At 45.0% G+C, this 13,852-nt stretch overlaps 1 long non-coding RNA gene across 2 annotated transcripts in view; it reads left to right on the forward strand.

Moving 5' to 3' along the window:
- Positions 1-1,954: 1,954 nt before the first annotated feature.
- LOC129382278 (uncharacterized) overlaps positions 1,955-13,852 on the forward strand; it is a 47,475-nt gene continuing 35,577 nt past the window's right edge. For both annotated transcript variants that reach the window (XR_008610379.2, XR_008610380.2), the window contains exon 1: positions 1,955-2,229. This is a non-coding gene — a long non-coding RNA (uncharacterized lncRNA). The remainder of the gene's footprint in view (positions 2,230-13,852) is intronic.

Genomic DNA, 13,852 nt, shown 5'->3' on the forward strand with positions numbered 1-13,852 from the left:
GGCGATGTGAATTCGCTTTTGCGGTGATAGGTTTTGTGGCAATAATAATAATAATAATAATCTGTTCACTTTATCTACGCTAAGACAACAGCTATCACAGCTTGTTTCCAACCAACACCAAACGCGACGTGTTAGTTCGGCCGAGGCGGGGCAGAAAAGGCACAGTGCAGCACTACAGTACCACATCTCACGTAATAGAATATAGAGATGACGGTCGTCCAATCATCACTGTATTACGCGTAAAAATGTCACAAAATCGTTACCATTATTTACACTTTAGCATGCATGGTACTGGGAGCACGTGATGATGATGATGATGATGATGATAATGATGATGATGATACCCCCGTCGTCGGCGCGTGCCTTAATTATCACCCGATCGATGAGAATCATCGCCACCGTCACTGCCTGCTCTCGCGTGCCAGGAGAGAAGAAGACGGGCTCGTTCAAGATACACCCGTCCGTTTGGTTTCCGACTTCGACGAGCGAAGGCGACGACTTCCCACTTTTGGTCAGGATGCTACCGTCGCCTAAGTGGCTGCGGATCTCTTCCTACAGCGGTGTAAATTGGGACAGGGTGTGTTTCTTTTAGTTCTTTTTTTTTTTTTGGCAAAGCGGGACAACACTAATGCCCTACGTATGCCAGCTCGATAGATAACGAGGGAATTAGTGGTTGGTTGATACTTGACTGCAATTATGTCGCAGTTCACTAATGGGATGTGCCTTCTCGTGCAACCACATTTGAACTTTCGATCAAGAGAGAAAGAGGGAGCTTTTGATTCAAAAGCAGAGATATTTGTCGGCGTATAAGTATTCGCCTAGGTGTTTTTCTGTTAACGCTTAGGTCCACGTCACTCGCCGCGGTACCTTAGAGATTATGGCCGTAGCAGCATGACATGTCGCTTGTAGTGTGGTGATGTGGTGTGCATGCAGCCATGTGTGTGGGCTTTACAAGTTAGTTCTTTATTCTATATTGCGGGATGGTGTGGGTGTGGCCGATTTCGGCCGCGCAGGCGGCAGTTACGCAACTGAAGGATGATCCTGTTGAAGTTTCCGGCGGTATGCGGTTTTCAGAGGTCACGCCTGTTGCAGGAGTGTCCCTCGACGAGGTTACGAGTTAGGAGCTCGAAGCTGTGGTCAGATTCCTCGTTGGCGTTCCGTAATTATCTTCGCACGGGCGCGGTATGTTGCAGAAGCCGCTGTCGCGATCTATCGTCGCGACGATAGATAGCTTTTTTTACAACTACTGATCCAGCTGTAGGGCACATGTAACCGACAAACGGAAGTCTCAGGAGAGCACCGGAGATTATAATAAAGCAGGCGGCGCAGGAACTCCAGGTCACCCAAGGGACAGTGGGAGGATCAAAGCTCGAAGCAGAACGGTACGTAGGTTGGGGCCGTCGAGGCAGGCGTGTGCCCAAGGAGTGTTCCCACGGACAGGTTCCCTGGCGCGCACAGCGGTGCCTCGCAAGGTCAAAATACATTAAAGGCATCTAATGAACACATTGAGGCGCCAAAAAAGGAAGAATAAAGACTTGGGAGGGAGAGTACGAAACGACAGATTGAGCGCTGAACTGATTTTATTCTTACAGCAGGGCAGGGAGAATGAACAAATGCGCATGCGTACATCAGTGTTGCCTGATGTACGAATGCATGAAGCATGTATGTACGCTATGTACGCATGAAGGCATTAAGCTTGACTCCTGTCCGTTCCGCTCAGGACAATGGCACACGGCGTCGTATGCGCGCAGCTGCTCTTGTGCGTGCGTTCAAAGCTTATGCCAGAAGCTGCGACAAGCCATGCTCCGGCAGGGCCGATAGATGATGATGATGATGATGATGATGATGATGATGAAGCCTCAGTTAATGCCGATAGAAGGGATGGTGTGCGTGCTTCGCGCGTCCATTTGGCTTCGTCGTCTTTTGCGCTGCTAACTGCGCGTGTAGACCGCGGGGCTCGCGCTCGCCTCGAGCGCCCGACCTACCAGCTTTCTTCTGACGTGGCCATCGAACGAGCGTGGACGCTTCCTTTTTGATTGGGGGCCCTCACACACGCTGGCTGCGTCGGCTGCTCCAGGTTGTAGGCGAAATCCGAGGAGGGTGCGGAGATCTGACTACCGATCGCCTAGAACACTTCGCTAATGAGAACGGGGACCGGCAAGAGACGCAGCTTTGATCGCTTCGACGGGTACTGAGAGCGTCTCGGGCCGGCAGCTCAACGAACACACGGTGAGGATTTCTCTTCGCATACGTCTCTTGCGTGACCTTGAAGGCGGTCGGTATATCGTTTCCCAAGAGCGAAGGAAATTACGTGTCCTAAATGCAGCCGCTGTGACTGTCGCTTCGTCAGGAAGAGCTATACTCGCGACTTGACCGGAGTCGTTCTATTGTTGACGCTCGAACTGACGCATGAGACGTCGTAAACGTGGCGTCTTCTGTGCAACCCGGTTGGTAGTTACGCTACCATGTGTGTTTGTTTAAACTGAATAATTAGGACGATAATGAATTTGGAGGTGTTTTGTTTATGTTGGGGAGAAACTAAAACGGGTATGTATAGGCAGCCCTAGTCAAGCAACAGAAGTTCAGTGCTGGGTCATATGGCTGGGTTCTAAAGGAAGTAAGACAAAATGAATTCGCGTAAAATATTTGTTTTGGCAAGAGTCGAACGTGCGGGCAAGGCATATTTCGATTCCGATAATGGGGATATGGAGTATGGACGCCTCCAATACCCGTTGCGTCCAAATTGATTGTCGCGCATACTGACGCCACAGTTTTCCGCGCCAGTGTAAGTTTTACACGAGCGTCGCTTACCGCGGTTAAACTTAACGGCGGTGTTTCTTTTAACAAAGTTTAACGTCAACCGCAGTCTTCTGCAGCTACACGCGCATTCCCATTCACGGTTCACGGCGGCGATGAGACGCAAATTCAAGTTCACCTGGAATTCTAAGACAATGCCGCACTAACGCAAAAATGGCAACCTAGTTTGGCACGAAATGAGCATGGCGTGAAGAGCAGGCACGGTACGCCAGAAAACTTGCCAGAAGCTTCGGAGTCCTTGCTAGGCGCGCATCAATCTGCGCTCGGAAAAGCGCGCGCAAGCACGTAGCGAGCCGCGCCAATCCAATCCAGGCAGAGGAGGAGGGGGAGTAATAGGTGACGCCAAGTTAGGTAGATATAAAGACGCTGCGTATTTTATACTTTGCATTCATTCGCAGCCACCTAACGTATTTATATAGACTCTTGGGATGCGACTTACAAAACTTAACTTGAACCGACCCGCCACCTACAGAAACGAGCGTTGACAATAGTCACTCAAGCTTTAATGAATCTAGTCAGGCTTCGTTTAATCCAATGAATGTAGTGTCTTATGATACACGAATTCATAATTGATCCATGTGTTTTTAGCGTTGTCAAAAATAATCTACCGTTTCACCTGTCTGTATTTTACTCATCCACTCGAGGGACCAGAAATGGAACGTTCAGAAATTTTAATCTTCATCCTACTAGGAATATTTACGGTCAGCGTTTTATTGAGTTTACTGAGCCCAAAGTTGAGAATGAACTACTGGTAGAAATAGACAGGCGAGCATTTTTTCTTCGACGCTTAATAAATACTATATTGGCCTTAATTTTTTATTCTAATGTTATTCTTCATTTTCCTGAATTACTGATGTTATTGATAATGTGGTAATGTTGTGTCTACTCTTACACATTGTCATTTCAAGCATATGGTAGTACACTCCGTAATTTATTCTAATGCTAACTTATAAATATTTATAAGTCTTTCTTACTACAGCTTGCAAATATTCGCGGTAATTTGACGTTTCGATAGTGGAAGTGTTTCTGTTTATATTTGTTGGTTAAACGGCGTACCTGCGAATTATATAAAACGTGTTATTTTAGCTTTTGTAACGTTTAATTATATGTTCAAACAATCTTTGAAGTGAAAATAATACGTGTACGCGTATGGTGTTCTTATTTCTGTAATGTATTTATGCTGAAACTACATCGTATAATGGTATACCGGCATTTGCTTTACTGTTACTCTTTCATTGGACCCGCAACTAGCCTTAATTTGGCTATGGGTCTAACCAGTTTTGGAAACTCTGCACAAAAAAAAAGAAAAAGAAACTTGAAGAGAATGCTATACGTGATTATACTCCGTTCAATACATAGCAGTCAACTCTGTGGATGCTATAGAGAGACTACATGCACTGGCTTCGTTCGCGCTTGGATATAGTTCGATGTTTTTTGACCGCAATTGTGCGCAACTGTTGTTTATATAAGCTCAGTATCGAATGAAGCAAGTTTTAGTCCTCAGAAACACACCGTGGTATACGGCTGGCAACTTAGCTCGATCACGATGTTTTTCTTTATTTCCTTTGTTTCTTTCTGGCCAACTCAGAGGGAGCTTGTTCGAGGGCGCTGCTTTATGATGCGGGTGGGAGCGCAGTCACGTGGTATTTTTTTTTTTGTTCAGATTTCGCACGCTTTATTTATTGTCGGAAAAAATTAGTACTTAATAAGTACGTCGCTGAAAATACCGCAATTAGATGTCCCTTGGCTGTGCCTACAAATGCCTCACTAACACTTTGATAATTAGGATACTACTTCTCGAGTTAGAAAATTATTTACAATTACATAAACAAATTTCAGTAATGAAAAAAATTACTGCAGCTACTCTACTGTACCGGATACAATTATGCACTAGGTTTTCTTCGAGTAACGCAAGTGCTCTTTTTTTTAAGTGCATGATAGTTAACTGGGACACCCTGTATATATTTATGACCTCTACGTGCAAGTGACGATGTTTTCATTTCTAATAAATGTTGTAAATTATGAGCTTTTTTTTTCATGAGTCGTTAGCATTGCTTAATTGAAAGAGAAGCAATACTGAGACACATATCATTCGCGTGCATCTCACACGCCGTTGATGAAAGACTCTGCCTAAGGGGGCACTGAAGTCTGCAGGTTTTTTCAGTGTCAAAAAAGCCCGCAAAGCAATTTGAAACGAGGTGAACATACAGCAACATATTCATTCTCTATGCATAGGCTATCCATACCTTTAGAAATAACTTTTAATTGGCTGCCTCCTTCTATTTGAAAAAATATAATAAACTTTGTCCTGTGCGTATATTTAAATATACTGTATATGTGCATGGTACTTACAGTGGAAGTTCCGAACAATGCATGTTGAAATGAAAAAAATACGGATGAGGCAGCCGCTGCTAGTGCTTCTAGTGCACATGTCCTCCTATTGTCAGGATTTCCAGAAGAAATGCGAAAGTAAGAATTAAAAGCCGTGAACGTCCGCACCAACAATGATGCAGTAAGCTATTAGCCACAATAAAATTTTAAGTGAGAAGGTCGAGGCAAGCCAAAACAAACCTCAAATGATGCGGTGGCAAAACTCTGGCAATGACACATTAGGTGGGGGAGGGGGGGGAGGTGTAGGCTTAGGCATCGCCGTGAAGGGGGGGGGGGGCTTAGCCCCCACCCCCCACCCCTCGGAAAAGTCTGGAAGGGGCTCGGGACCCGGAGCCCTCGTGTAGTTGGCGCCTACGATACGTGCTTTGCCGTACTGGGAGGCACACGTATACTCATCAGAAAAAATAAAAATAATTAAAAAACAATAAGAATAAATAAATAATAAAGCAAAACTACCAGTACTGCCATAACAATCTTCTAGTTATAACAAAAGAGGAAGCCGTGGATGCGAAGTTGAGGGCACGAAGAGGTTTTGTTCCTTCCTTCCTACCTTCCTTCCTTTCTGTCTGGCCTTCGATTTACCATTTCAAAAAAGCAATAACATCGTGCACAGTTATATAAATATTAGTTGTGTTTAAATTTAACGGTCTCACACGTCGCCGCGCTACCGCAAAAAAAAAAAAAAAAAATGAATAGCTGTCTTAAGACGTTGGTTTCATTGGTAAGCACTTCGTCTCCGTCTTCCTGTGAACTTCTGCCTTCTTTGAATTCTTGAAATTTGCGCGAAAGTTGCCGTTCAAGCAGAGAAAGAAACAACTAATCAATCAAAGGTGCTTAATATTGTGCCCAGGAACAACCTCGAGGGTCTTGGTGCTGGCGCAGTACTACTACTACTAGTACTACTACTACTACTACTACTACTAATAATAATAATAGTAATGTTTATTGCTACTCAAAAATGCAGAACACGAACAGGCCGGTCTAAGCCTCAGTTGGCTTGTAGAAGCGTGCCTATAAACATGACACATATGGTGAATGAAATAGACATTGATGAAACACGCAGAACAAATAATAATAATAGTAATAATAATGACAACAACAATAAGACGTATGAATATGGTGTTTACCTGTACACGCGCACCATCTATAGTACAGAAATTTGTCTGTGGCCTGTTAACTCAACATTTAAAGTTTACATTGTGGGGATGCGCGACTCTCACGCGTCCCCTGATATGTTTTCCCGCATAGCTCCCGTCTCCTGTAAGCCGGCTTCGCCGCGTGGCTATACGGCGGCGGCGGTCGGTATGCTTGCAGGGTAGCACGAGAGATGGCGCGAGTGTTGCGCTGCTAGCGCCACCTAACGGCGGTGTTAGTCGGGCGCGACAGGGAGGAGGCTCCTCTTTGGCTCCGGATCGGCAGGCGGCGCGGTCGTTCCGCGCGTGCGCCGGTCCATGCTTCTGCGAGACCGGAATGGACGAACACAATCGTTTGAACGCGCCACCGTTCGCGTGACCGTACGCGCGAACGACCAGGAGTTAGTGTCCACATATTCGCTCGTTATCCGGTCGCGGTGAGTCGGACTTCCGCGATTTGTCGCGCGCCCATCCGCATGTTTTGTGGATAGCAACTCGGCTAGCAGGCATTGGTCTATGAAAGGTGCAATAAATGCCCTTGTGATTGTTTGCGCGACTGTATTGTCGTTCCTTTGTCCCAAGAGCGCCGGTGAGAATCCCACGATATATAGCACAGCATGCAGCAGTTATTGCCGCACTATTCCTTCTCAGTTTACGCTTTAACTGCGCACAGTTCCAAAGTAGCAATGGCAATGGTACGTATTCATTAATGAATGTTAAGTGAGGACACCACCATACGAATTAAAGCGTTTTCGAACAGAAATAACGAGGAAATGACTTACACTCAATATTATACCTGGACAAAGTATTATATCGACAAAGTATATGTATTGGATAACTGTAATGGCCGCAGTATAATTGACGGGACCCGTGGGTGATATATGAGGGAATCTTTAGTGGAGGGCTCCGGATTAATTTTTTGGTCACCCGTGGTTCTACAGCGAGAACCTAAATATCTGAGCGCACCCGTGGAGCAGCAGAACCGGACGGAGGAGAGAGTGCATGCCATCCGCGGCGGTTTGGACGCACACAGTGAGCTCGCAATAAAGCAGAAGGCGTAGACTGCAAAGCCTGCATAGCCGCCCGCTTGCCGACTCCAAAGACGTCTATCTTTAAATAATGCAGGGCACGACCTATAAGATAACTTTTCCTTTCACTGTGTCTCAGAACGAAATTACGGGCGAGCGATCGAAAGCGAGCGTGGTCGCTCTCCAACTGGGGCAAGTTCACGGCTTCGCGCGGCTGATATATGCGCTACGAGGGCGCGTAAACTAAAAGCGGCGCACGAGAGCACCTCTGGCTGGGAGGGGGGCTGTACGGGAGTGGCGGCGTGGCGACGGCAGCTTTGTAGTCGACGGCTGCGGCGGTGAGGGTGGCGGAAAGCAAATGGTAGCTGGCTCCTCCGAAAGAAACTGGGCAGGAGCTGTACAGTAAGGAAGCGTCGGCGAGCACCGGCTATTTTAGCGTGAGGCCAGGGGGGTGAAAGAAAGCAATTTGTGGGCGGCCTCCGATGAGCGCCGCGACGCTATAGTTGTCGCAATTCGAAGCCACGTGCGTTTGTTTTCGACCACTCCGTGAATGCCGCGCTCTGCCCGAGGTTCCAACGAACCAAAAATATCTGCTCCGAGCGTGTGCGGTGTACGCAGTGAATGCCGGGCGCCGACTGGAATGTATGCATGCATGCATACGCCAGTCGTTGAAAGCGAACGTGCGCTGTGCATCCACACGAACCGCGGAGCCGATGCGAAATGAAATGCGCATAAACGCCAAAGGTGCGTATATATTTAACTGGCGAAAGCTATAACCCAAAGTTCCATAATAGTGTGACCGTACGGTGACAACGCGACGAGGAACAGAAGGGCGACAAAGCTCCGACGGTTGCAGCTACTCGGTTCTTCTTCGCGAGTGGGTGTGACACCATGTTCCCAAAAACGACTACCGTATATGCGCTACATTATCTATACTATACCACAGCATTGCGGAATGGTCACCCGTGGTAATGATGATGCACTGAAAATTAAAAAAAATCAAGTACAAGACAAAACTAAGGGACAGGGCAAAGAAAAGGAGACAAAAATAACAAAATTTATAACAAGACAAGGAACAAGAGGAGCAGGGCTTGTTTAGGGAAGGGATAGTAATCACGAACTTAAAGGTTGCGGAGAGAAAAGGCTTCTGATCAAGATGTCTCGCTACCGGGCACAATAAAAAACAAAGAACAAACAAACAAACAAACAAAAATGTCATTGCACATTTGCGCAAATTGCGTTTGCCTACGTATGAAGCATGCGCACATGTCGTCGTGCGGCTCTAATTGATGTTGCGTAATCGCTCTTTGTCGTCATGAGCACATGACGACATAAGAGCAATTACGCAACATCCATTATAGTATACTCAAAGAGGAAAATGGTGCTGGTTACTCATTTTCATTATAATATCGTAGTTTTGGCATGTTACAACCGAGAATTTCTTTAAATATTTGATTACTCCACCTCCCCCACCACCCCACCCTGAAGATAATTGCTTGTCCCGTGTTCAACTCCATTTTCGAGCTTTCATAGGCATGCATGGAGTTCGTTTGCACTGCTTGAGCCCAAGTGAAGTGAAGAAACTCTTTTTAGGAAAACCATGGCTGTATATGACTCTTCAGATGGCGTTATATGTGGGGCAAACAGTTACGCCCGTGTAAAGGAGTTGCGTAAAAGAGGGCAGCTGCGGTGCGAGGCAGCAAATTAAGTCATTTCCCGTACAGCGTTTGTGCCAATCGTGCACAATCTACGAAGGAAAAGAAAAATGTTTTTCTTGGTGAAAGAACTTAGGAGCCAGCGAACGCTGTTTTGAAACCCACGTAAGGGCAACGTCTGCAGAAATGTACGACGTTGGAGTTGAATGGAGTAATGATGGTTTGCGTAAACCAGAACCCTACGGCTACAGCTCCTCCAGCCGTGGTTTTCTTTTTATATGTTACGTTGACACACAAAGACAGGTAGTAGAGGGCGAGGGCAATAAAACGAGTTAAATAAGAAAACTCGGCGATGTTGCGTGGAGGTTGCACTTTCGTCGCGCTAAAACACGAAGCGCGCGCGCGAGCTGCCCCCGAAACGCCGCGACGTGTTTTGTCCCGAAGTAGCGTTAGTGTGTGAAGATGAGCCCCAGCGAGAAAATAAATAAGCGAGCGGAGAGGCGCGTACGCCGACCACTCGGGCACAAAACAACTTTTAAGAGAACTGAGAGTGAAAGGAGTGAGTCGGCCTCAAAATCTGCTGACGCGTGCGCGAGCTAAAGAAACGAAAAAAAAAAAAAACGGTCAGCAGACGGCGGCAGAAGAGGTCGCGTGGCTACGCGCATGCAGGTGCGGATTTTCATTCCAGGTGGTCCCATAAGTGAATGGACCTAACGAGAACCCACTTCCCGCTTGCCGTCCTTCAAGTACGGGGCACATAAGACAACAAAAGCGAGAATATTAAATGTATGCGCACGCAGAAGAAAAAAAAAAAAAAAAAGAAAGGGAAGACGCTTGCCCCCGTTCTTCAGCATTTCGTAGTTTTTCACTCTCGTATCGCAGGAGTACAGGCATAGTGCGTCCCCCGTTCCATCGTTACAGACGATGAAAGCTGAAAATGTCAACAAGGGCTAGAAAAAAAATGGAGAACAGAACGGAAGAGACGGGGTTCAGACACCAGTGTTTACGGTCCCATTTCCGCCATTTATGTTGAATCCACATCTGTGCTTGATAGCGCAACGCGGTGGTACAGAAAGAAAATTTTCTTTATTTTTCCTTTCCCCCGTGTTCATTTTTAGTGTTTTTTCATGTTCATATACACCCGCGACGAAAGTGAGAACATGGCTATCTCGACCATTCTAAACTTAAGAAAGATTATAACAAGCTATATGAGCAGTTAATGATCGCCATCATTACACTCGTTTTGTAGCCTATATGCTACAAAAGGAATGTAATGATGGCGAGCGACCTTATAAGGTAGCTCGCTCATGCAGTGGCTAGACAGTAACTAGAAATCATCACTATACTAGGCCACGCGAGACTGCTGGGGAATGAACGGGCCCATCAAGCCCGCCTGCGATGTACAGTGCACCAGGATCCCGGCGTCCACTGGCCAAATTCAGACAGAAGGGCCAGAATATAAGAGTAGACTCTTTCTATACAGCTACATCCAAGCTTAACACGAGAGTATACGACACATGAATATGACAACACAAACGAACACACTAACACCAGCCGCGCGCGCATCATTAGCTTCCGGGGGCCATCTGTGCGTAGAACACACCCTGTGGTACACCTTAAAACTGCAAAAGCACACAAAGACGAGAACGAAGAGAGAAGACAGGACCCTTACATTGTGTACCCTTAAAAGTGAATCGATGTGAAAATTGGGCTAAAACTCACGAATTCACAACCAAAAAAAAAAAATAATAATGAGGTGTAAGAGGGAGAGTTACAGACCAATTTACACCCTTATTTACGTTTGAGGGCGTAAATTATTTTACAGTGTAACATCACACACATACTACGCGGTAATCCTCACCATCGCCTATTCTCGCTACATCCATTTCCCAGTACATTCATTTGCTGCACACCGACGGTTGACTCGGACCACGTTGCCTGGACCAAGTCAACGTGGCGGAATTTATCAGCAGCACCACGGGAAAACGCAAGAAAAGCATAACTGATTGAGGGTTTCGACATGATCTTCATTTTATGAATGAAGCGTTCTTTTTCTCTCTCCTTCTCTCGCGTTATCGCATCGCAAGGAATGGCGCAGAAGGTATTTAATTTAGTATGACTACCGTAATTATGCTAAGTTGAATTTATATACATGCACAAACGCAACTTATATATATATATATATATATATATATATATATATATATATATATATATATAAAATATGAAGTGCGGGAGCGAAATCTCTTTAATAATACACAGGTAGGGGATGAGGGGGATTGAAAGGCACTGAGATAGAGGGTGGAAGAAAAAGCTGTGTAAAAGATGGACTTGGCATTTACATGTAAAATGATGTCCGACGTGTCACATTCAAAATGAAGGCGATGTGGAAATGTGAAGTTCAGTCATTCTAATGTGTATATATAGCATTTCCCAAAGCCTTGCCAAGCATGCGAGTATCTCGAAGATGAGCAAAAACAAATTCGAAGCCTTCCGTTGCCTAGAATGGCGAGGTATTGGGCCTAATGTGCTTCTCAGCGTCAGTAGATGGTGCCTGACTATAATTTTGCCCATTCGGCTTTTATGAAAAGTTATTTCATCTCGATGGGCTGTGCTTTAAAACAGGATACGCTCAACAGTTTCTATAGCACCACAACCGTCACAGCAGACATTGGTACACTGCAAGTGTGCCGAGCTGCTCGCTCTAAGTTTCTCTGTTGGGCATAATCAGAAATTTATGTAAGAGTGTTGCTGTAAGAACGTTAAGACAGAGCAGAAACATTGCGCATCCGTTTTCCCTGGCAAGCCCTCCGCGGTATGCCGAGAGCAATGTGCACGGGCACAGCAGGAAATTCCGCAATTTCGATTCCCTGGCGCGGAGGTCGTATTGCTATGGGGGTGGGCTCTGGCACGTCCTTCAATGAACGTCAATCAATCAATCAATCAATCAATCAATCAATCAATCAATCAATCAATCAATCAATCAATCAATCAATCAATCAATCAATCAATCAATCAATCAATCAATCAATCAATCAATCAATCAATCAATCAATCAATCAATCAATCAATCAATCAATAAATCAATAAATCAATCAATCAATCAATCAATCAATCAATCAATCAATCAATCAATCAATCAATCCTTAATTTTCTTTTCAATTGGACGAAGTGGGGCTAAAAGACGTGAGAAAGGCTCTTCGTAACCTGTGTCCAATTCCATGCACAACGTCTTTCATCATTTTCAAAGCTAAACTTGTTAAACCACAAATAATAACGTAAAATAATTTACTGTAACACAAAGCGAGATACAGGCGACGCATTTCGGATACAGCCAGAAGACGCAGCAACCCAGGATGAAAAGTGAAGGCGAGCAACCGCCATGAAAAAGAAGAGGTGCTGTAATCTGAACAAACTGGAGAAATTGACTCTCAATCCACATATGCGGAGGTGCTGATGCGAGCACGTGCCCTTGCAATCTGATGAAGCAAGTACTTTTATCAGAATCCTAAGAAACTGCGTTCACAAGGACTTTGTTGGGTCTGAGGCGCATATGCTGTGCTATAGGCATTACCGCGTATCATTGTTGGATGCTTGTATAAAATTCCATGCTCAATATCTATCTGGCTGAAACAAAATATATATGATTCACTCTTCTACTATAGATTATCGTAGGGAATATTGGTATGGAGGGGGGGGGGGGGCATCACAACAAAAACTAACTACAACAGGCTAATTATTCTACAAAAGAAGATATTGCGCATTTATGAAAACTATCAGGAACCATGTTATGAACCATTATTTTTTAAATACAGAATGCTTCAATCGAACGACGTTTATGATCTTAAACTACTACAGTACATACATAACAATGCACTATATATACGCTAAAACATTAATGAAGTGCCTTACGATATGAGACTAAAGAGAAAACGGAAACTGAAAACAAGGATCAGTTATGGTAAACAAAAAACCAGCTACATGTACTAACTGTCCTAAATAAGCTAGAAGATAATATTGATTTCAATATGACTAGAAATGCATTCAAAAACCACGTGAAGGAATTGTTACTAACAGAGTGTTTGAGAGAGTGATTATTGCAACACAAATATATATTAAAATCCCCCTTTTTTTACGTTGGTACATACACGTTCATGGTCATATGCTGCATTTGAGTGTACTATTGTAATTTACATGTACAAACTGTACTGTTTGTGGACAGGGAGAGGAAAAGGAAAAAGGGTGGGAAAAGGGAAACATTTATTTCACCGTCTATTTTAAGAACCAACAGTAACCCAATAATTTGTCAAATTCTATTTGTAAGTCTCTGTGTAAAGTTATGTGCAGTGTGTGAAAATATGTAACGTGACGTGCATTCGCTCATCGCCGATGAACTGCCACTAAATGATGTTGTACAGGGGCCCCTGTCAGGCGCTGCACGCCTTTTTGCTCCTGCACCTTTCTTGGAATTGTATTCAAAATGAATACCTCATCACGTACGGTTCAGCGTAACGATTTCCGCAGGAAATCGAGAAGCGCAGAAGCGCCTCCAGACTGGAGGCAAATTAATTCCCCGGAGGCGGTTATTTTTTCCTCGTGGAACAGAGTACCGCGTTCTTCATTGTTCGCTGCACACTGTTTTTCTGCTCACGACGCTGCGCAAGGCGCCTTCAGTGACGACGCGACAAAATGTTGCCGCAGTTATGAGGTATGCATACGCGAGCTTCCCCCATTCATGTGTTTAGTTAGCTTCCACTAACCACGGGCACTCTTCAGGGCACATACAGTTACTTATTTTGCAGAGTTGTGTGGGTTAGTTTTAGTAAGG

This window comes from Dermacentor andersoni, chromosome 6 (genome assembly GCF_023375885.2).
Source record: "Dermacentor andersoni chromosome 6, qqDerAnde1_hic_scaffold, whole genome shotgun sequence".
NCBI classification, from domain to species: Eukaryota; Metazoa; Arthropoda; class Arachnida; order Ixodida; family Ixodidae; genus Dermacentor; species Dermacentor andersoni.